The sequence below is a fragment of the Ambystoma mexicanum genome, chromosome 9 (genome assembly GCF_040938575.1).
Source record: "Ambystoma mexicanum isolate Mex_15411 chromosome 9, UKY_AmexF1_1, whole genome shotgun sequence".
In the NCBI taxonomy this organism is placed as follows: domain Eukaryota; kingdom Metazoa; phylum Chordata; class Amphibia; order Caudata; family Ambystomatidae; genus Ambystoma; species Ambystoma mexicanum.
Window position 1 is genome coordinate 831803287 of NC_090931.1, and position 20563 is coordinate 831823849.

The following is a 20563-nucleotide window of genomic DNA, read 5'->3' on the forward strand; positions in this document are numbered from 1 at the left end:
TTCGGTATGATGCATCCGGGTTTTGAGATGATAAAAAGGCTGATGAGAAGGCCAGAGAGCTTGTGTCCTGGGTGTGAAGTGATCCTAACATTTTAGGCCTGCTGTCTATCATTAGGTGGTGGTGTGATCCAAGTCCAGTGCACCTGCAATGCTTCTCCAGGGTCATAGGAATGTGCAGTTGCAGTTCTGTACTTGCGGGGGGGGGGGGGGGTACAGGAATCTGAGGTCTGTTTTTCAGGTGGCAGTGGTGGGGCGAGGAGATGGTACGTGAACGTGATCAGCATCTTGGAGGTGCCCAAGCTTGGTCCACTCGGGGTCTTTTTAGGCAATCAACAAAACCTGGAAGTAAAGATGGCTCCCATGATATCACACTCAGCTTCTACCTGTGGCGTGGCTGAATAGGCGTGGAGTCACTAGGTGGGGATTTAGTGCTGGTAATTTTGTAGTCAAGGCCCAATAATAACAGCTTGGTTTTCTTGCAGTTTAGCACAGCTACTTTGCAACTATCAACCATTGGATCAAACAAAGGCTTATTGCTTCACACTATTTGTCCTGTGTGCTGTTGATTCCAGCGTGCAGTTCAGTTCACTCCATCATCACTGAGAAACCACACATTTTGACCAGGCTTCCCAGCGGGCAAACTTAAGTATTTAGAAGGCGGGGCTATTTTATTGAGCGCTGGAGTATTTCTCAGATAAGTGAAGATTTACTAGCTATACATAATTAGATAATAATACCATTAGGAGGATTCAAGTGATCCCTATTGAGAGCTCACTATTTAAATGCTTGCCTGTGAGATTGGTGAGTCAGCACTGTGAATGTTCAAATCTCATGGCAGCAGAGATCGAAGAGAGTAGGAACGGTCGAGAGGAAAGTTCCACTACTTTTTTTACACTGTGAACAGTTTCACTACTTTTTATAACCATATTCACCATTCTGGAAATGTACATTTTAAAGTGAAAGCGTACCTCTTCACTTTACAAACTTATAGCAGTTGGAGATAAACTGAACTATGACTGTACAGTTATGAACCCTAAACCAGTGGTGGCTGGTGAAGGTATTAACTGGAGGGGTGTACATTTTTGTCCCAAAGCGACTGAGCGGAGCGAGGGAGTTCTCACCACTCAATCGAGGTTTTGGGGGGTCCGAGAAATATTTTTATATAATGAGTGAGAATTGTCAATTTTAGAGCTGACTTTTTAGAAAAATTGGGTAAAAAGCCAAGCAGTTTGCAATTGGGTTTTGCAGGGTAACTAATAAAAGAAATCCAATAGCTGCAAGTCACCAACAGTGCACAGGAGCATTTCTCCAACACATTTTCATTATGCCTTTTCCCACAAAATGTACCAGTATACAACATGTTGACACTGGCCGTGCCCATACATTTCCAAGCTGACTACACCATTATACCCTATTATTCCCATATAAGAACATACTCATGTTTGATGTGTGTATAATGTCAGTAATGATACTATAAGAAAACATGTCCATGTTTGTCCTGCCAATATATGGCTGCATCCCCACATAAGAACATGTTCCAGTTGGCTTTACCATTAAAAATGCATGCCAAAGTATGACTACATGTCCAAACTGGCTGTACTAAAATGCCAGTCAAGCTACATAATAAGACTTATCATGCTTGTTTTTATCAAAGAATCCCAATACAAAATGGGTTTGCTATTTTTTACTAGACATCTATCATAGATATCCAGTAAAAAAAAAAATGCCATCCTTGTCGCCTGGATCCCACAGCACAGACATAGAGCACAAGCATAAACACACCCATACACATATTTAAAAATAAATAAATGAACATTAAAACACACATATTTAGACAGCATACACAATCAAAACACTCTGTCTCATTCACACGATCATATATCATGCACACACTCATAACACAAGCATACTTGAATCCATAAACATATTTAAATAATAAATGAATGAACATACAAACGCAAACATTTACACAACAGACACACAGCAAGCATTCTCTGTCTCATTCACACGAGCACCCATCATGAACTCACTCATAACACAAGCATACACACATCCATACACATTTAAATAATAAATAAATGAACATACACACACATTTACACAACATACACACACCACACACACTCTCTGTCTCATTCACGAGCGCCCATCATGCACTCACTCATAACACAAGCCTACACACATCCATACACATCTAAATAATAAATAAATGAACATACACACACATTTACACAACATACACACACCACACACTCTGTCTCATTCACGAGCGCCCATCATGCACTCACTCATAACACAAGCCTACACACATCCATACACATATGTAAATAAATAAATGAGCATACAAATGCACACATTTAGGCAACATACACACTGCAAACACTCTGTCTCAATCACACAAGCCCCCATCACACACTCATTCAAAACACAGGCATACACGCATCCATACACATATTTAAATAAATAAATGAGCATACAAATGCACACATTTAGGCAACATACACACTGCAAACACTCTGTCTCATTCACACGAGTACCTATCGTGCACACACTCATAACTCAAGCATACACACAGCCATAATCATGTTTAAATCATAAATGAACATACAAACCCACAGGTTTACACAACATAGACACTGCAAACACTCTGTCTCATTCATACGAACATCCATCATGCACACACTCTTAACATAAGCATACATGCATCCATACACATATTTAAATAAATGAACATACAAACGCACACATTTAGGCAACATACACACTGCAAACACTCTGTCTCATTCACACGAGTACCTATCGTGCACACACTCATAACCCAAGCATACACACAGCCATAATCATGTTTAAATAATAAATGAACATACAAACACACACATTTAGACAACATACACACTGCAAACACTCTGTCTCATTCACACGGTCCCCCATCACGCACTTACTCATAACACAAGCATACATGCATCCATACATATATTTAAATAAATACATAAATAAATGAACATACAAATGCGTGTGTATGTTCATTTATTTAAATATGTGTATGCAGCCTCATTATGCGTTTGGTGGAGCAGGACAAAAGTGGAAATTCATGCATTTCTGCCACTCTCTTTGGCACTAAGGGACTTACCTACATTTTTACTGCACTGCCAGATTCTGGGATTGGAGGTAAAGTGGAAGAGATAGCACCAACACATTTCTGCAAGAATCTTATCCACTTTACCACCAAAACATTAAGGAATTACCAAAGGCAGAATGACTGATTGCAGTAATTCCTTTAACATTCCATGGAGTCCTGTGACTTCAAAAAATGGGGATTACCTGCACCATTCTTCCATTTCTAATCGGGCAGCCATTGTGATGTACAGCTCTCCAAGTGCCAAACTGGCTGTTAGAATGGAACATAGAAAACATGGCACCTTGACTATGAGATCTGGAATAGAGGACAGAGGATTGCCTATGGAGATGTGGGGCGAGTGCAATCACAACCCAAAAGGGCAATCCGTAATTCTTACGATGAGAAAGATGTATAGATAGATCTTTCAAGAAGGGTGGGTTATCGTTAGCATGTTTACGTACATTGACCATTTTTAGTCTATTTCATCCAGTTTGGGAACGGGCATGCACCCATCTAACGTTGACTTCTTAAGAGTGATGCTCTAATGCAAGGGTCACATTCCCAAGTTGCAAGCTACCAGCCAGGAACAGAGAGTCGTTTGCCCCCTGGAGTGAATGCCAGTTCTCCACATGCACACGGCACACAATTTCTTTCTTGACAAGTGTGAATTACCACTCACTTTTGGCTTGAGTTGAGTGCAGGTTTTGAGGCATGAATGTAGCAGTAACTCTTGTTGACTAAAATGGCAATCCCAGTCCTTTAATCCACATCGACAGAACATATTACTGTGGAGATCCAGTTGCTGCAGCTTTTAAGAACATCCATATCATGGAGATGTTTCTCCTGGATACAGGCCAAGTAACATTTTGTTTTTGGTTAGGGATCTTAGTGTGCTTGATTGTTAAACCCAATGTGGTGCCAAGTAACTGTTTTCAGTATCTCGATGTCCTAAGAAACTGTCCTCATAGTTATGCTGAATTTATTGAACTTGCTTGTTAATTTATGAGTACAATTGCTAATGTGGATGTAATTGAAGATATTGTAATTTTGATACGTTTTCCCCTTTAAAAAAATGTTTTTGCAGTAACGGAATTGCCACCACTTTTACCGCTCAACCCAATTCCAAGTGTGGAGGTAAAGTGGAGAACTCAACCTCAAGCAGTAAGCTGGAGGGGAATCCTCCCCTTTACCTTTGATAATCTGAGGATTTATTGCACAGAATTACCACTCGCAGTAAAACTGCAAAAGAGTCTTATGGAATCCAAAAATGGGGACTTAGACTACTGTACTACTACTCGCGAAATCGTGGTTCTGCCATCGGGACAATGTGGTGGTAACAGCAAACGATTTTGGTGATAAATTGGCAGATTCACCACTGATTCACTGACAGCCTTGTAATGAGGCCCAAATCATTTTGGATATTATTGTATATTTAGGAAATGTCTTCATTTTTTACATCTATATGGAGTTTTAAAATGATTCTGAACAATCATATATTATTCCTACTAGTATCTCCTGCTATAATGCACTGTTCGTGGAAGGAACAGGGTTATGACCAGTGGCGGCTGGTGATTTTTTAAATCGAGGGCGTAAATATTTGCCACAAATAAGCACAAGGGTCCAAGCATAGCAAGGGAGCCACAACCACCCAGAGGCGCCTATGAGGGGATCTTCCGCCCCAAGAAAACATTGTGAATAATGCATTAAAATGGTGCATTATACAGTACACTTATGGTCATAAATTTTATAAAAAGCCAATCTGTCTTCATTCGGTTTTTATAGGGTAACACATGAAAAAATCAAATAGATGCAAGTCTCCAACCGTGCACATGAGCATTTCACAGCGACTTTTCATGATGCCTTTCCCCACAATGTACACTAGTGTAAAACACATTTTGTTGCTGGCTGTGCCCATAGATGTCCATGCTGACTGCACCTACAGTATTCACATATAAGAACATGCTCATGTTTGCTTTGTGCATGTTGCTAGTAATGATGCTATAAGAACACATGTCCAAGCTGGCTCTGCTAATACATGCCGTTGCCTACACACAAACACCTACTCCTATTGGCTTTTCCATTACAAATAAAATGCAGCAATAAGAAAACATGTCTGACACATAATTACACATATCATGTTTGCTTATCATAAATGCCCAGAAGAAAATGTCATGCCACAGTAAGAAATGGCTAGACTGGCTACACCAAAGTGCCAGTCTAGTCACTTAACAACACTACAGGTCGATAGGGGCATCTGTCTCTAAGTGCACTGCTGTCTTGCTAAGCAGTTAGCATTTCTTTCTACATGAAGTGGTTCAGAAATCACACACAGCAAAGCATCCAGTCACTGGTAGCAATGCCGGTGACTGGACGCTTTGCTGCGTGTACATTTAGAGACAGCCCTTATCAACCTGTAGAACCAGAAAACCAGATAGTCGCGGCTGATGATTCACGCATAAATAACCCCCAAGAAGTGATCACCAGCGACATGGTATCCAAAAGGGTAAAAGGTGCAGAAGCCTGTCTTCACAAAACCTGTAATTGTGACTTGTGGCACAAGAACTTAAATGTTTTTGGGTCCTGAAGAAAGTGGGAAAGAAGGGATTGATACCCTACTGAAACCAGTCGACCACATATTTACAGAATGTCTGTACACTACCAGACATCCTGTTGAAATTACTTATGGTGTTTTTTTAAAATCCACACGTGAGCAGATAAGTAAGGAGGAATGCATTGGATTTGACTCCCTCCTGTGCTCCTTGTTCTGGAACTTCTGGATTTTAGTATAGTGTCGGATCCATTGCCTACATACTTAGATGCTCTTTTCTGAGACTCTGGTCTGCCATTAGTTCAGGGCCAGTCTTTCTCATCTGTCCCCTAAACCTAGATAGGCGGCACACCAGCTACTACTAGGGCTAGTCGCCCCACAAAGGACATCTCGCCGTGGTTGGAGGGCAAGTTCAACTAATTTGTAGAGCTTAGAAATTAATTCTAAACAAAGTGGATTTCCTTGGACTCTTGTGTGTTCATTTTATGGGCCTTTGGTCCAGGGCAAGTGGCCCACTTGGTCCTATTTTGTGATATTTAGTTTATCCTACTTCAAGAGAGAGAGGCCTGAGGCCTTAGTATCCTCCAGAACCTGAACTATGGTGGTAGCAGGGTGGAATATTACATCTATAGGTCTTTGCTGGCTGGGCTGTTGGCTTTAGGGCCACGGCTTTGTTGTCACTAGATATGCAAGATGGTGGCCGGTGATAGTTTAACTGTTTCTTTAAACATTTTGTTGAGAAAGCTTGCAGCATCTTCACTTTTCATGCCTTTGGGAATATCAGACAGTTGAATATTATTGGGCCTGTTCCTATTTTCAAGGTTTTTGAGAAGTTTGCCTAGGTACACAAGTTCTTTCTTCATCGTGTCAAGCTTGGTGCTACAATGCTCTACATGACCCAACATGTCCTCCAATTTCTTGAGACGACCTTCCATCTTGAATCACCTGTCCTAGCATTTTCTTGACTCATCTTGCCTTAGTGGCATTTTACAGTACTTATACGGTCTACATTGTTACCACACTTCACAGTCTGACAATGTGTGTGTCGCCCTGCCATGGAGTTGTTCCCCGTTTATAATCTGAGTGGTCAGACCTTGGAGAGTGTAACACTAATTTATTCCCCTTCCATTACTGATGCACTTGTGAAGGTGGCAGGACTGTAGAGGGCTAGACATATGACAGGACACGAGTTGCATTCAAGGGTGTTTATTGAGACACCTCTTATTACATCAGATCTAGGGTATTCCGAGTTCTGGGCAGGGCTGGGGTATTTATTCACTGTGGAGCAGTCCAGTCATGTAGTTATCTTCACTACATATGGGTGTGCTGGCATTCACACACTCAGGACAGTCTTGGGGCCTCGGTAGGCAGGCCCTGCATCATCTGTAGTCCTCAGGTAGGAGGAGCGCCGGGGCTGACTGACTCCTGCAGCCACCGGCGGGTTCTCCTTCTCTCGTCCTTTTCGTGGGCTTCCGCTTCGCAAATCTCGCGAGATCATAGGTGCGTGATCTCGCGAGATGGAGTCCCCACAAGGCCCTTCTCCATTTTGGCTCACTCTACCTGTATTAAATGTCTGCTTCATATAAGGTCCTTTGCTGACATTTTCCAGTTCCCTCACACCCTAAAACGTTTCTATTTTCGCATTAGGTACCTTTTTCTTGTTTTGTTGTCTCCCCAAGTAGGAGACAAATTTGTCTCTGGTGGTGGGGAGTGTTATACATTTCATACCCAGGTCCAGACCCACCGAACTTTGCTCTCTGTCAATTTAGTGTTTATTAGCAATATATTGTGCAATGGCTGTTACATAAAGTATTTTACGTTTTAAGCTCAGCTATTCGTTGAGATTGCAATTGCTCCACGGTCAGTTTGGTGGAGGTGGGATCAGATGAGTTTTTCATGTCGAAATGTCATTTTCTGCTGTCTTGGCAAACCCATGCTAATCATTGACCCACAGTAGTAGAGTGATGTGAGGGTGAGAAATCGCCTCATATTCCAAAATGTTTAAGTGTTTAGGGTGTAGGCACCTACAAGAGGTTTATTTTTACTGAGTCATGTTTTATTTATTTTAAAAAAAGCCTTTGTTTAATATGAGAGGTGAGAGTGTGGAGGGCGAGGGTCAAGCCCAATTCTTGTGATATTATTACCAAAATGCTCCACATTTTAATTTTGCAGTCAAGGCCAGCCTCAAGTACGGGCGATGTGGACAGTTGGCCAGGGCTCCTAATTCATGTTATTTACAAAGGGCACCAAGGCCACCACCCCAGCATGTAGGAACCTTTGAAAATCTTCCCTGTGCTGGTGCGGCAGCGTCTGTGGCACCCTATGCAAAATAACGGCTCCTCCATACCGGCAGCAGCAGCGCCCTGTTTAAGTAAAAGCTCCTCCCTTTTCGAAGTCGACCCATATTTCTCATGTAGGGCACCAAGGCCACCACGATGCCAGCATACACCTTGGCTCTTAAAATCCCATCACGACAGGAGCTATTTTGTTTTGCCTGGGGCGCTGCCAGATCTAAGGCTGGCTCTGATTGCGGTACTGAACTCCTTACCTCTCTCTATCCGCTCTATTCCATCCTTCTCCTCATTCCGCACATCGCTTAAATCTCTCCTTCTCCATTCACGGCCATGAAACCCCTTCCCCTCCTGCTCCCCCTCCTTCCTTCCTCTTTCCCCTTGATCATCTCCTTCCTCTCTCCCTCCTCCCCACTCATCATTTTCCCCTTCCCTTCCTTCCCTCTTCTCCTCCTCCCCCCTCACTCTCCCTCTCAGTTCTACTGCTAAGATCCCCCTCTTCCCTCCAGTTTAATTGCTCTTCTCACTGTTTTGTTGGACTGATTCATTACTGTAAGTTGCTTCTACTGTTATTGTTTTATGTATCATGTTGTTATGATGTTCAGCGCTTTGGTGTAAGGCGCTATATAAACAAAATAAATACAAATACAATACATCAGCAGGTCCGGTGGCCGCACACCTATTTAAGCTGCTCCCAGCACAGGAGCCGGGTGCTTTTCACTGACACAGGGCACCATTTGAAAAGCTTCCACTAGCTGGTGCGGTGACAGTGCCCTGTTTAAGTGATAAACTACACACTCATGTGCTGGCACCAGCCAGGGGGCAGCCACATATAAGGCTTTACAACCTCACTGTAAATCAGAAGGAATTTGTGGAAAATCGAGGTGAAACACAGTACAGGACTTTCCCATGTCTGCCCCATTTCAATGGATCCACAGCATACTGTAGAAACCCCAGAGTTTCTGTATGTGGAATCCTGAAGAGGGTCTGTGGGGATCAGTTGGAGTGGCTAGATTTTTGCCCACTGTTCCCTCTTTTCCAGCACCAGGAACAAGCAGACACAGTCCACAGAAGTGTATGGCATCATGTTTGTCATGGCGGCCGCCATATCAGATTACTTGGTATGCAGCGCATGTAACAGTGAAAGGCCCAGAAACCCAGGATGAGCCAGCTCCCTGCTCCTTTCACAGATGCATGCAGTCACCCAACAGAATCCAGTTCAGACAGCCTCACACTGTGAATGCTATGGTGGTCGCACTTTCCCCCGAAATATAGAAGCAGAGGTCGAAGTGGGCAGGACTAAAGGAGACTTGAACCTGTGTTTTTGCAGGTGATATCTCATGGCGTAGCTCACCGTGCTATCTTGCAGAAACAATCTTTCTACACTGTATTTCAGTGGCTTTCTGAATCACCTCAAAAAACGCCACTGCAGTGATCAGCGTTTTGTCTTCTGCAAACATTACATCTGTTCAGGCAGAGCTGTGTGCGAGAAATGGGGGTCAGGGCATGGTGTTTATCATGGCCCTTAAGAGCTGCCAATGGAGAGGTTATTTTCCTTTCTGAAAAGGGAAAGTACATCTATAAACATGTTTATTTTGCTCATCATGTTTGTATAATTATTTGTATATTCTGTGTCAAAACAGGAGGCGAGCATCACGCTTAACTTCCTTTAATTCTACTTTTCCAGCAGATTTAACTCACCATATTTCTTTAATGCATTTTTTTCCAACCTTAAAACAGAAAAAATATTCCAAAAACGTCACACCCCATGAACCCCAGGCTCTCTGGTAGTCCCATGTCATATCCTGTCACTCTGCTCCATGAGCTACTTCCTGCCCATGTCCTCGCCTCTTCTTTTTCTGCTCTTCCAAGAAATAAGTAGCAGATCTTTCAGCTCTACTTAGAAGTGTATTACCAATGTGCAACGTTATGATGATTCATGCATTTAAAGTACTATCATGCCTTTTTAAAGCCATATAAGAATGTCTTATGGGTGTAACGTTTCATGTACGAATATTGATTTTGTGTAACCTTTTCGATTGTTAATTACTGCATTTGCGCAGCGTTTAACATTAGGTGACCCGGCACACACACAGCGCAAGCCTTAATTTATTACGGAATTAACAGTCTTCATTAAGCAGCGTAGTATGTGCTCAGAGTGCACCTGGACTTGAAAATAATCACCTTCATATCCAAAGCCTTGAGAGATCTTAGAAAAGGCATGCACCGGCCCTGGAAAGGTTGCCAGCAGAAGGTCTTAGACATGGCAGACCCCATGGATCTGATAGAAAGAGTCAAGGATGCTGGGGGGGCTGTGGACCCCGACATTCTGGCCAACTACGCTCAAAGGGCAGTATGCCTCCTTGGGAATGTGAATGTGAATTGTGCCCTATCGTCCGAAAGGAAGAGATGCTTACTATTGAACATAGACGAAAAACTAGGGGATCTCGCTTCCTACCAGGCAGGCAAGGCTGCTCAAGGTTTCCTATTTGGTGAGATGGGAATATTTGTGGGCATGTGTACAGCCCTGGAAAAAGCACAAACCATTAAGAAGATTTTCCCATCAAGAGTTTTTGCCGGGACCAGCCGCGGCAGAGGCCGTGCATCCGGGCACGTTCACTCGCAGAACCTGAGAGCCCATTACTGGGAAGCCCGTCAACAAGACACCTTTTGCCCAGCTTGAAGGAACGGCAACCATGGACGCAAGGACAAGGGTATTATCGTCATCCAGCAGCAGAGTCAGGTCAGAAATGCAGTATCCTACCCCCCCAGCAGGGGGCAGGACAGAGTTATGCTTGCGAAATTGGCAAATGCTTTCAAGCAATGGATGCATGGCTACTACAGACAGTAGCAGGTTTTCAGCTAGAATTTGTGGCATTGCCAGTACAGCAAACCAGGCCACAGAGATTCACGCAAGCATGTGAAGAGAGCAAACTACTAGAGAAAGAGCTGAAGCAGTTAGCGAGCAAGGGCGCAGTGGAATGCTGCAGCAGTCGAGAGGCTGCCTTCATGAGCAGTATGTTCCTTGTACACAGGAAAGGGAAAGTGAAGCCAGTCATCAACCTGAAAGAACTCAATGTGTGGCTGGTCTACAGGCACTTCAAGATGGAAGGAGTACACCACCGGAAAGGGGATTGGTTAATGAAGATGAATCTCAAAGATGCCTCAAGTATCTCAGGTTCCTATGGGACAAGCAAATATGCCAATTCAAATGTCTTCTGTTCGGACTATCCTCTGCGCCCTTGCCTTTTATTAAAGTTATGAGACTGGTAGCGGTGGTCATGAGAGAAAGAGGTATCTGCATACTCATCTACCTAGATGATATCCTCTTGCTAGCTGATGACAAGCGAATGCTTATCGACCATATCCAGTGGACAGTTCAGCTGCTGTCATCCCTAGGATTTCTGATAAATCGAGAGAAGTCCAAACTAGTCCCAAAGCAATGCCGAGAATTCCTAGGGTTTGTAGTGGACACAAAAGGGACACAGGAGCTGCCAGCCCCTAAAATGAGGGCGATAAAAAAGAACTGAGAGCAGCGTTAGCAAAGTCCGTGATATCTCTCCGGGCCCTAGCGAAAATTGTCTGGCTGTTAGCAGCCTCCATCCAAGCCATCTTCCCGGGCCCTCTACATTTCAGAGCCTTTCAAAGATTGAAAATCTGTCCTCTGCGAGAATGTCTGGGGTACCACCAATTAGTGCCCCTAGTTCGGGAAGGAAAGTTAGAAGTAGAATGGTGGCTTCAGAACATTGAAGCCTGGAAGGGGCGTGCAATTTTTGGCGATGTTCCAGAGTTCGTCACAGAGTCCAACACCAGCAGATCAGGCTGGGGAGCCTGGTGCAGGCATCTGGAGAAATGCAGCATATGGTCGCAGGAGGAACTGTCCCTCCACATCAATTGCTCAGGACTGCTTGCAGGCTCTTTTGCAATAAAAGCCTTCACCAAGGACAAGGCGGAGCGTTGCATCCTGCTCAGGATGGACAACATTTCTGTGGGTGGATACATAAACCACCTGGGGGGTATGCGGTCGAGGATGCTGGTGGAACTCGCCAAGGATTTCTGGCATTATTGCCTTGATTGGAAAATCTCTGTGACAGCAGAGTATCTCTCAGGCATGCAGAATGTAGTAGCGGACTGGAGCACTTGCTACTGGCACAATTCCAGTGACTGGATGCTGCACAGAGGAGTGTTCGCCAAGATAGCAGCTCTGTGGGGCCCTTTAGACACTGACCTATTCACGTCTAGATTGACCAGTTACCAAAGTTTATCAGCTGGAGACTGGACCCCGAAGCACAAGAGACACACGCTTTTCTTCAAGCGTGGTCGAGCACAGTGCATTGTGCCCCCGCCCAACCCCTTCATGATGTTAGCAAGGGTTCTGGCGAAGATCAGGAGAGAGAAGGCAGAAGCTGTCATAGTAGCCCCAAACTGGAAGTCGCAAGTGTGGTTTCCAGTTCTGATGGAACATTCGTCGGATTTTCTCGAGTGCTTCATTTCAAGGATGATCTCATTTCAGACCCATTAGGGAATTAACATCCTCTGGCGAAGATGGGGTAACTACCTCTGCTAGTGTGCAGGGTATCGGGAGAAGATGGAGTCTGCTGGGCATTTCGAGATTGGCTGAAGAATTGATCAAACAATCCTGGGCCCCCTCTATGCTCTAGAGCTACGAAGCAGCTTGGGGCAGATGGTGCCTACAGTGCAGCCAGCGCAAACTTCATCCCGTTTCAGCCCCTTTAGCACAGGTGCTCAATTTTCTAACATCCCTAGCCAGAGACGGTAAAGGTTTCCGAATGGCAGGGGTCTACAGATCAGCGATTTCAGCACTACACAATCCTTTGGGCGGGGTCCCTAAAGGGGAGCACCCGGCTGTGGTGAGGCTGATGCGGCGTTAAAGTCAATACACCACCCATCCCTAAATACGAGCAGCTGTGGGACGTCGATGCGGTCTTGTGGCTATTTACGGGCTGGCCATGTAACTGGGGTTTGTCGAACCAGCAATGAAAGTTAGCAATGCTGTTGTACCTAGTATCCTGTAGAAGAGTGTCTGATGTGAAAGCACTCAAAGTAGATAGGAAGACCTTTGGTCTCGAGGGGGTGACCTTCTCCGTAGCTAAAAGGACAAAGAGCCACTTGTCGTTTATTTTGTATCCCTATTTTCAGGATCAGCCTAAGTTGTGCGTAGCCAACTGTGTCAAATATCATGAAACAAGGACAGACAAGGTGAGACCAGCAGAAGTGTTGCAGTTGCTCATCATGCATTGCAAGCTGTTTAAGGTAGTTGCGGCATCGACTTTGGCCCGATGGGTGCGTGAAGTCATGTCCCTGGCAGGGATAGATGTGACATGGTTCAGGGCTCCTTTGGTTAGACGTGCCATGACTTCCAAAGCCTTTGGAGCCGGAGTGAGTCTTTAGGACATCTTGAAAGCGGCGGATTGGTCTAGCGACTGTACGTTTAAGACATTTTATTTTAAGCTGATAGCGAGTGTAGCAGCGGCTGTAGTGCATAGCTTTGAACAAGCATAATGCTTGCCTCCGGTCTTGACATAGAATGAAGATTACCCTTGCTGCAGTGCAGGGAGTTGTGATTCTATTAAAGACATGGAGGCGAGCATTATCCCGCCCAGCGACACATAGCATTGGGGATCAGTTCTGTGTAATGTTTATCAAGTGTTGCTGATGCGTTGCGTCATATGACCCTTCCTAATGTATGTCTTCTCTGATAGGTGATGACCAGAAGGGCGCCTGAGTGTCCGGGATCTGGTGTCGCGAGATATCGCAAGAGGATTTATCAGCGTTGGCCACGAGAAGTCTTCTGGTGTAGAGTGGCAGTTCAGTTGCATCCGTAGGCAGCGTGTTGGTTCTGAGGTTTGAAGTGTAATTTGCATTTTTCTCTCACAATGTCAGTTGGAAAGCATCAAAGAAGAGGAAACGACCTGGGCAGGAAGTAGCTCAAGGAGCCCAGGGGCAGCATATGGACATGGGAATACCAGAGACCCTGGGGTTCATGGTGGAAAGAAAAAGTTAAGAAATTATTGAGATTTAAATCTGCTGGAAGAGTAGAATTAAAGGAAGTTAAGCATACTGCTTGCCTCCGTGTCTTTAATAGAATCAAGACTCCCTGCGCTACAGCAGGGGTAATCTTCATTGTCCAGCTAGTTACTTATGCAATTGGATTCTTTTTAAAGCATTGCTTTAAAACATATTTGTATTAAGCTTTTGAAACCCAAAAGCTTACAGCAACTAAAGCTGGAAGGGCAACTTGTCCAATGCTTAAATTGCAGACTGGGCCCAAATCCTAATTTCACCACTCAACCAAAGTGTGTGATCCTGGGCAAATCATTTCTTATGTGTCTTATCTGGCAAATTTGGGAGCCCCTAGAAGTGAATCAGTTTGCAGATTTTTCTGTTTAAATACACCTTCTCTCGTGGTTTGAGAGCCTATGGGTGGCCTCCTTACACAAAAATAGCGACCATTCATATATGTATCTCTTGTCTTACACGTGGAAACTTTGTTTACTGTCTTTACCTGTGCTGCTTTAGTTTATCAAACACTGATGACTCTCCTTATGTTATTTTCTGTGATGTCACTTTGATGTTGGTGATGCTATGCAAATTGGGGAGTCTACATGGTTTTTGCCACACAGGGCCTTTGAAACCCCAAAAAAGGGCCAGAGAGAAGTCGAACAAGTTCATCCCTCGTATACATAACAATTCTGCAGTTTTTTTATTTTTCTCCCGTGCTGGTGGCCGGGGTGGACTGGCCTATAAGGGCCTCTGTACTTTGGGCCTCTTTGTGTGCTATTTCCACATTTTCTCAAAGAAAACGGGTTGGCCTTGTTGAAAAAGTGTGACATGGGGCCACTTTGAGAATTATTTCCTGGGTCACGTTTGGTTCTCAGTTCACCCCTGGCTGGTGGGGAGGAGCTTTTCTCTTACGTAGGGCACCATGGCCACCACAATGCCTTTGCTCTTAAAATCCTGTGACGGTGGGAGCCATTTTGTTTTGCCTGGGGCGTTGCCAGATCTAAGGCCGGCCCTGGTTGTGGTATTGAGATGCGCTGGCCACAGAGTTCAACATCAGCAGGAGCAGTGGAAAGCTCAACAAGTTTCCCAAACCATAGACCAGCCAATCAGCGCACGTCTGCCAATCTTCTTGCACAACTCTTTTAAGACAGCGCAGCATTCCAGGAAGTTACAACCCTGCATGCCAGACCCTTGCCTCAATCCCTGCCATACACGCTAAACTAAAAAAACTAAAAAAACTAAATACTGCTTTCAAATCGTTCACTATTGATGGTAACCCCATCCCTGTCTCTAATAGTACTAAAACCCTTGGTATCTACCTCGATGCCACATTATCCTTCACCAAACAAACCAATGCAGTAGCGTCTTCAGCCGCCTACACATGTAAAATTATTACCGCATGTAGGCGTTTATCTCCACTCCCAACTGCATTACTCTTGCTAGAACGTTAGTCTTGTCCAAAGTACATTATTGTAATCCCCTCTACTTAGGCACTAGCCACAAAAAATATTCACAAACTACAAGTAACTCAAAATAACGCCATTAGGCCAGCCCTCAACATCCCTAAGAAGTCGCATATCTCTGAGACTAGACGTAATCTGCATTGGCTCCCTATAGAGCACAGAATATCCCTCAAAGCTCTTGCCCTTACCCACAAAGCCAGGGCTAACCTCGCACCATCCTACATCTCTAACCAACTTACCCCACACACATCTACAAGACCACTTAGAACAGCTCAAGTTAACACTATGGGCCTCATTACACGGATGGCAGAGAACCATGGCGCTATTAGCGCCATGGTTCATGCCGGTAAAATACTGGCACCGCCTTGGCGGAAAGGGGAATTACCGCCCCATTCCAAGGTTGGCGGGGCGGTAATTCCCCCTTCCACCATTGCCCTTCCCCATTCCCATTTTTGGCCCATAGGGCTCAATGGGAATGGGGAAGGCGCTAATTACGGTACCGCAAATTGCGGTACCGTAATTAGCTCCCTGGGTCCCTTTGCGGGTTGGTTTTTAACGCCTGCAAAAAGCAGGCGTTAAATCCCCCAACCCGCAAAGGGACCTCGTAGTAAGGCGGTAAAGATTTACCGGTATTTTACCGGTACCAGTAAATCCTTACCGCCATCCGTGTAATGAGGCCCTATGTCTACACCAAGATTCAAACTCCATAACTCGGGAGGAGTTAGTTTCCCTGTGCAAGCCTCAAAGCTATGGAACACACTACCTGTTCCAATCAGGTCTGTAACCTCCTTCAACTTATTTAAACGCAACACCAAACGTTGGCTTCATGACCTGAACACATTGACAGCTTAACATCTTAGAGCTTAGATTTACTGCCTACCCACTGTACATATTGTAAATAATATTACTATCTGTCTCACCTTCGGCCCACCGCCTTAATTGCAACATGTATGCTTGTACCTGTAATACCAATGTATGTATTTATTTGTAACCGCAACTATTGTAACTGTTGTCTACTGCTTGCTAATGTAACTGTACTCTTATGTAACATGATCAAAAAACGTATGCGCCCGTATGCCCCTGAGCCTGGTTGCGCTTTATAAATAAACCAAAATAAAAATACTTCAGGTCAGGTGGAAGAGCAAGTCTCCAGCTTTCATGGTTATCTATGGTGCTGGTGCTAGGTCTCGGGGTTCTGCCTGCTCCCCACTAGTCTCATGGGGGTCTTAGCAGTGCCACTGGAGGCAGGAGCACCGACCTCTGGTTTACATGGGGAAGTGGGGGGGTTAAATTGCCCATTGAAAGCATTGGGCCTCTTACGCAGATGGCCTTTCCCAGTACGCAGATGGCCTTTCCTGGGGGAAAGGGAGCCCGGGCCCTGGAGCAGCCATGTACTCCGCACCCCTGACCGGGAGGTGCATAAGGGTGCAGAACACTGTGTGAACCGTCACCTGGCACTACCCACCAATGCAGACTGCTTCTATAAGGAGATGATGCGTTGGGGAATTCCATGTTTGCAGACCGGGATTCACGACTCCATTTTACAGCATGTTCGCTCTGCACTCGCCTCATCTCAGCTTATGATAAACACATCCCTTTCTATTTTTTCTGGTTTTGTGTAACTCTGGAGATGTTATGTGTCCCCATCTGGGGATAACGTTTTCATAAGAAGTCCGTCATTATTGTATAGACTATTTAACATCAAAAAAGGAAAAGGAATGTGTACTTTTACATTATTTGGTCATTTATTTGTATTGGTGGTCGAATAAACAATTCTATAGAGGTAGCTTAGTTTCTATGAAAATATTTTATTTCCAGTTGGTTCTCACTGGCCACGATATGTTATTGATCTCACGAGAAGATTATAAAGCAGGGAGGTTGTTGGGGAGGTGGGCGGCAGGTGGGGGCAGCATGATGCTCTGAGAAAGCAAAATCGACTCCCCTGGCTGGCTCAGCTATCGGCTATTAAAGTGATGTCAAATGTTGTTCTCCTTTTATGAAGCATTAAGGTATTTGGTATGTGCAGTTCAGGCCTCGGCAGTGGTGTGTCCAGATTCTTTTGACTGCGGTTGCCCAAGTGGGGCACTGACTTATGCATGGTTGGCATGACATTGAAGCATGCGTGCACGCGCACACACAGGTCTGAATAGCATTAACTTACTATTTGTCTCAACTACCCATGTCTACTTTAATTCAGTGGTCTAAGTGTATGAAAAGAAGTAGTGGAACTATGTTTCTCCAGCATTGGATCTTTCATGGATTCACATGCTTAGAATATTCCCCGTCGTCAGACTGGGAACCCTCGGTACACATATATATAGTCATTTCCAATAGGAAAAACTTCTGCCCTATCCCCGTCTGCGTCCTCTACGGGGCCGCCCACGTACGCCCCGTTGGACGTGATGGTATATAAGCCCCGCCCCCGCGGGTCCCTTCAGATTTCAACCGTCTCCAAAGATAGTGGGATCTCCTCGTGTATTTTCTTCAAATACTTATCGATTGTTTCTAACTCCTGCGAGTTTGTCTGTTTGGTCCGCTTCCAACTCCTACGAGTTTTGTTAGTTGGTCTGGCAATAATGTCGGGTAAGCCTCTTTTCCGCCCGTGTGCCACGTGCGGTCTAAAGAAGGTTTATGAAGGGGATGGCCATCTTGACTGCATCTACTGCCTTCACCCCCACCACTCGGCGGACCAATGTGATATCTGCAAGGGTTTTTCCCAAAAAACCCTGAAGGACCGGAATCGGCGACTGGTCTCGTGGCTGAACGACGGCGCTGGAGCGTACCCTCAGTCGGAGGTAGGATCGGTGCGCAGTATCGCCTCAGCGAAAACATCAGAAGCCTCCCGACGCTCACACCCGTCGGAACCTCCGGCCAAAAAATCACGACCTACGGGGAAGGACGTGCCTCAAAGTCATCCCTCTAAGGCCTCATCGAAAGAATCGACGAAGAAATCATCTTCCTCTTCTTCTTCGTCGAAGAAAGATAAGGACAGGCCAAAATCCTCCTCGAGCGATCAGAAAAGATCAGCTACGAGTAGAGAGGCGGATAAACGCAGGGAGAGCTCCGCGAAGGCGGGACCGCCTAAGCCACCTGCAGGCCCTCCGTCGACGACGACGACGGCGACGATCCAAGTGCCCACTCCGTCACAGTCCCCTGCCTTTCAAATGGGCTCATCGTCGACGACGATTCCCTCGTCGACGGAGTTCCAGGCCTGGAGGCCAGAAACGTTCGACATGGGGCTACCCGACACACTGCTACAAGAACAGGCAGTTTCGATCGCCTCCAAAGAAGACGACGGCTTCAGAATAGTGAGCCCGGAAGACCTGGGGCTACGGCCCAGATTTCCTTCTGGTGCAACCTGCTCTCAAGTTTTCACCCAGCCTCCAAACGCCCAGGCTACTCTCTCCATGGAGGTACTTTCCTCTTTACACTCGCTCTTGAAGTCCCTGGACGAAAGGCTCCCGCCTGTTCCGACGACTCCCCTCGTCGACGAGCCCGGACCTTCACACCGCCCGACTAGATCGGTCGTGGGCCCAACTGCTCCAACAGTCCAGGAAGAAGGTGAGCTCTCGGACTCCCTCTCTGAACAGGGGTCAGCTTCTGATATCTCCCTCTCGCCGTCGAGAGACCCGTCATGGGTTTCGGATGTGGAGGTGGATCCTCCGAAGAGTCCCATTCACCCATCTCCACCGGATGACATAGGGGCCTTCCATTCCATGATGGAAAAAGCCTGCAAGGAGTTCGGTTTGACCCAACAAGAAGAAAAGAAGGACTGCTTCCTCTTTGACCACATGGGCAAGAATAGGCGTTCCGTTTTTTCGATACCGATACTGGACCACGTATGGAAAGAGGGCGTCCAAACCATGCGGCATCCATTCTCGGAACCTGCGGTCAAAGGCCGCGTAGAGAAAAAATTTAAAGTTCCAGATTCGACGCCAAAATGCCTCTCTGCGCAACCCACGCCTGACTCGGTGGTATCGGCGGCGGCGACGAGAAAGGCAAAGGCCCAGCATAAGTGCTCTACCCCGCCGGACTCCGAAGCTAGACGCCAAGACGCTTTCGGTAAGAAGATTCTGTCAGTGGGAGCGTCAACAGTGAAAGCAGCGAACTCCCTGGCAATCATGGCCAGGTATGACAGGGAGATGTGGCACAGACTGGCACCCATTTTGGACCACCTCCCAGAAGAACACAGAAAATCAGCTATGTCCCTGGTTCGTGAAGGAGAAGAAGCCTCGAACCATGCTATCAATATAGCGGTGGACCTGGCAGACTCGGGGTTCAAACAAATTAACAACGGAGTGGTTCTACGACGCCAGGCCTGGCTCAAGTGCACCAACTTTAGACCCGAGGTGCAATATAAGGTCGTCGACATGCCTTTCGAAGGTGACCATCTGTTTGGCGAAAAGGTGGATGAGGCCTTGAAAGGAATGAAGGAGGACTCTGAGACGGCGCGCTCGCTGGGCTCTCTCCAAAGCGGTAAGCCCTTTCGTTCCTTTCGCCCCTTTAGAGGAGCTACGGGAAACGCACGATTTGCGGGATCCAGGGATAGAGCATTCGGGAGGTCTTCATATCCGTCCCAAGGCTATAGACGCGCCTCACAGTCCTCGACCCGACGCAGAAATTTCCAGGCCTCTAAGAGACGTCCCACTTACTCGTCGTCGACGGGAAAACAAAAAGATCAACAATGACGTTCTAGGAGGGAGAGTGTCAAGTTGCGTCGAGGAATGGGAGTCAATTACGACAGATCGGTGGGTTCTGGACACGGTGAGACTGGGACATTCCCTAAGATTCAAATCCAGACCTCCAAGACGTCCACCGATACGCCTGTCTCAACCACACCTAAGCGTCTTGCGTCGAGAGGTTGCGCTCATGCTAAAAAAAGGCGCCATCGAGTTAGTCCCTGCTTCACAGAGAGGCTTAGGGGTTTACTCACGCTGCTTCGTAGTAAAGAAACCAAACGGGAAGTGGCGCCCCATCCTCGACCTACGGGACCTCAACAAAACCCTGCTGAGTCAAAAGTTCAAGATGCTTACTCTACAGGAGGTTATCAGATCGGTCCAAAAGAACGATTTCCTGGCGTCTCTGGACCTCCAAGATGCGTATTTTCACATTCCGGTGC

General features: G+C 45.9%; 1 long non-coding RNA gene across 1 annotated transcript in view; it reads left to right on the forward strand.

Annotated features, from left to right (window-relative positions):
• The window catches only part of LOC138489747 (uncharacterized), a 111286-nt gene extending 97182 nt beyond the window's left edge, over nt 1-14104 (forward strand). The window contains exon 3 of the long non-coding RNA XR_011274877.1: nt 13681-14104. This is a non-coding gene — a long non-coding RNA (uncharacterized lncRNA). The remainder of the gene's footprint in view (nt 1-13680) is intronic.
• The last annotated feature ends 6459 nt before the right edge of the window (nt 14105-20563 follow it).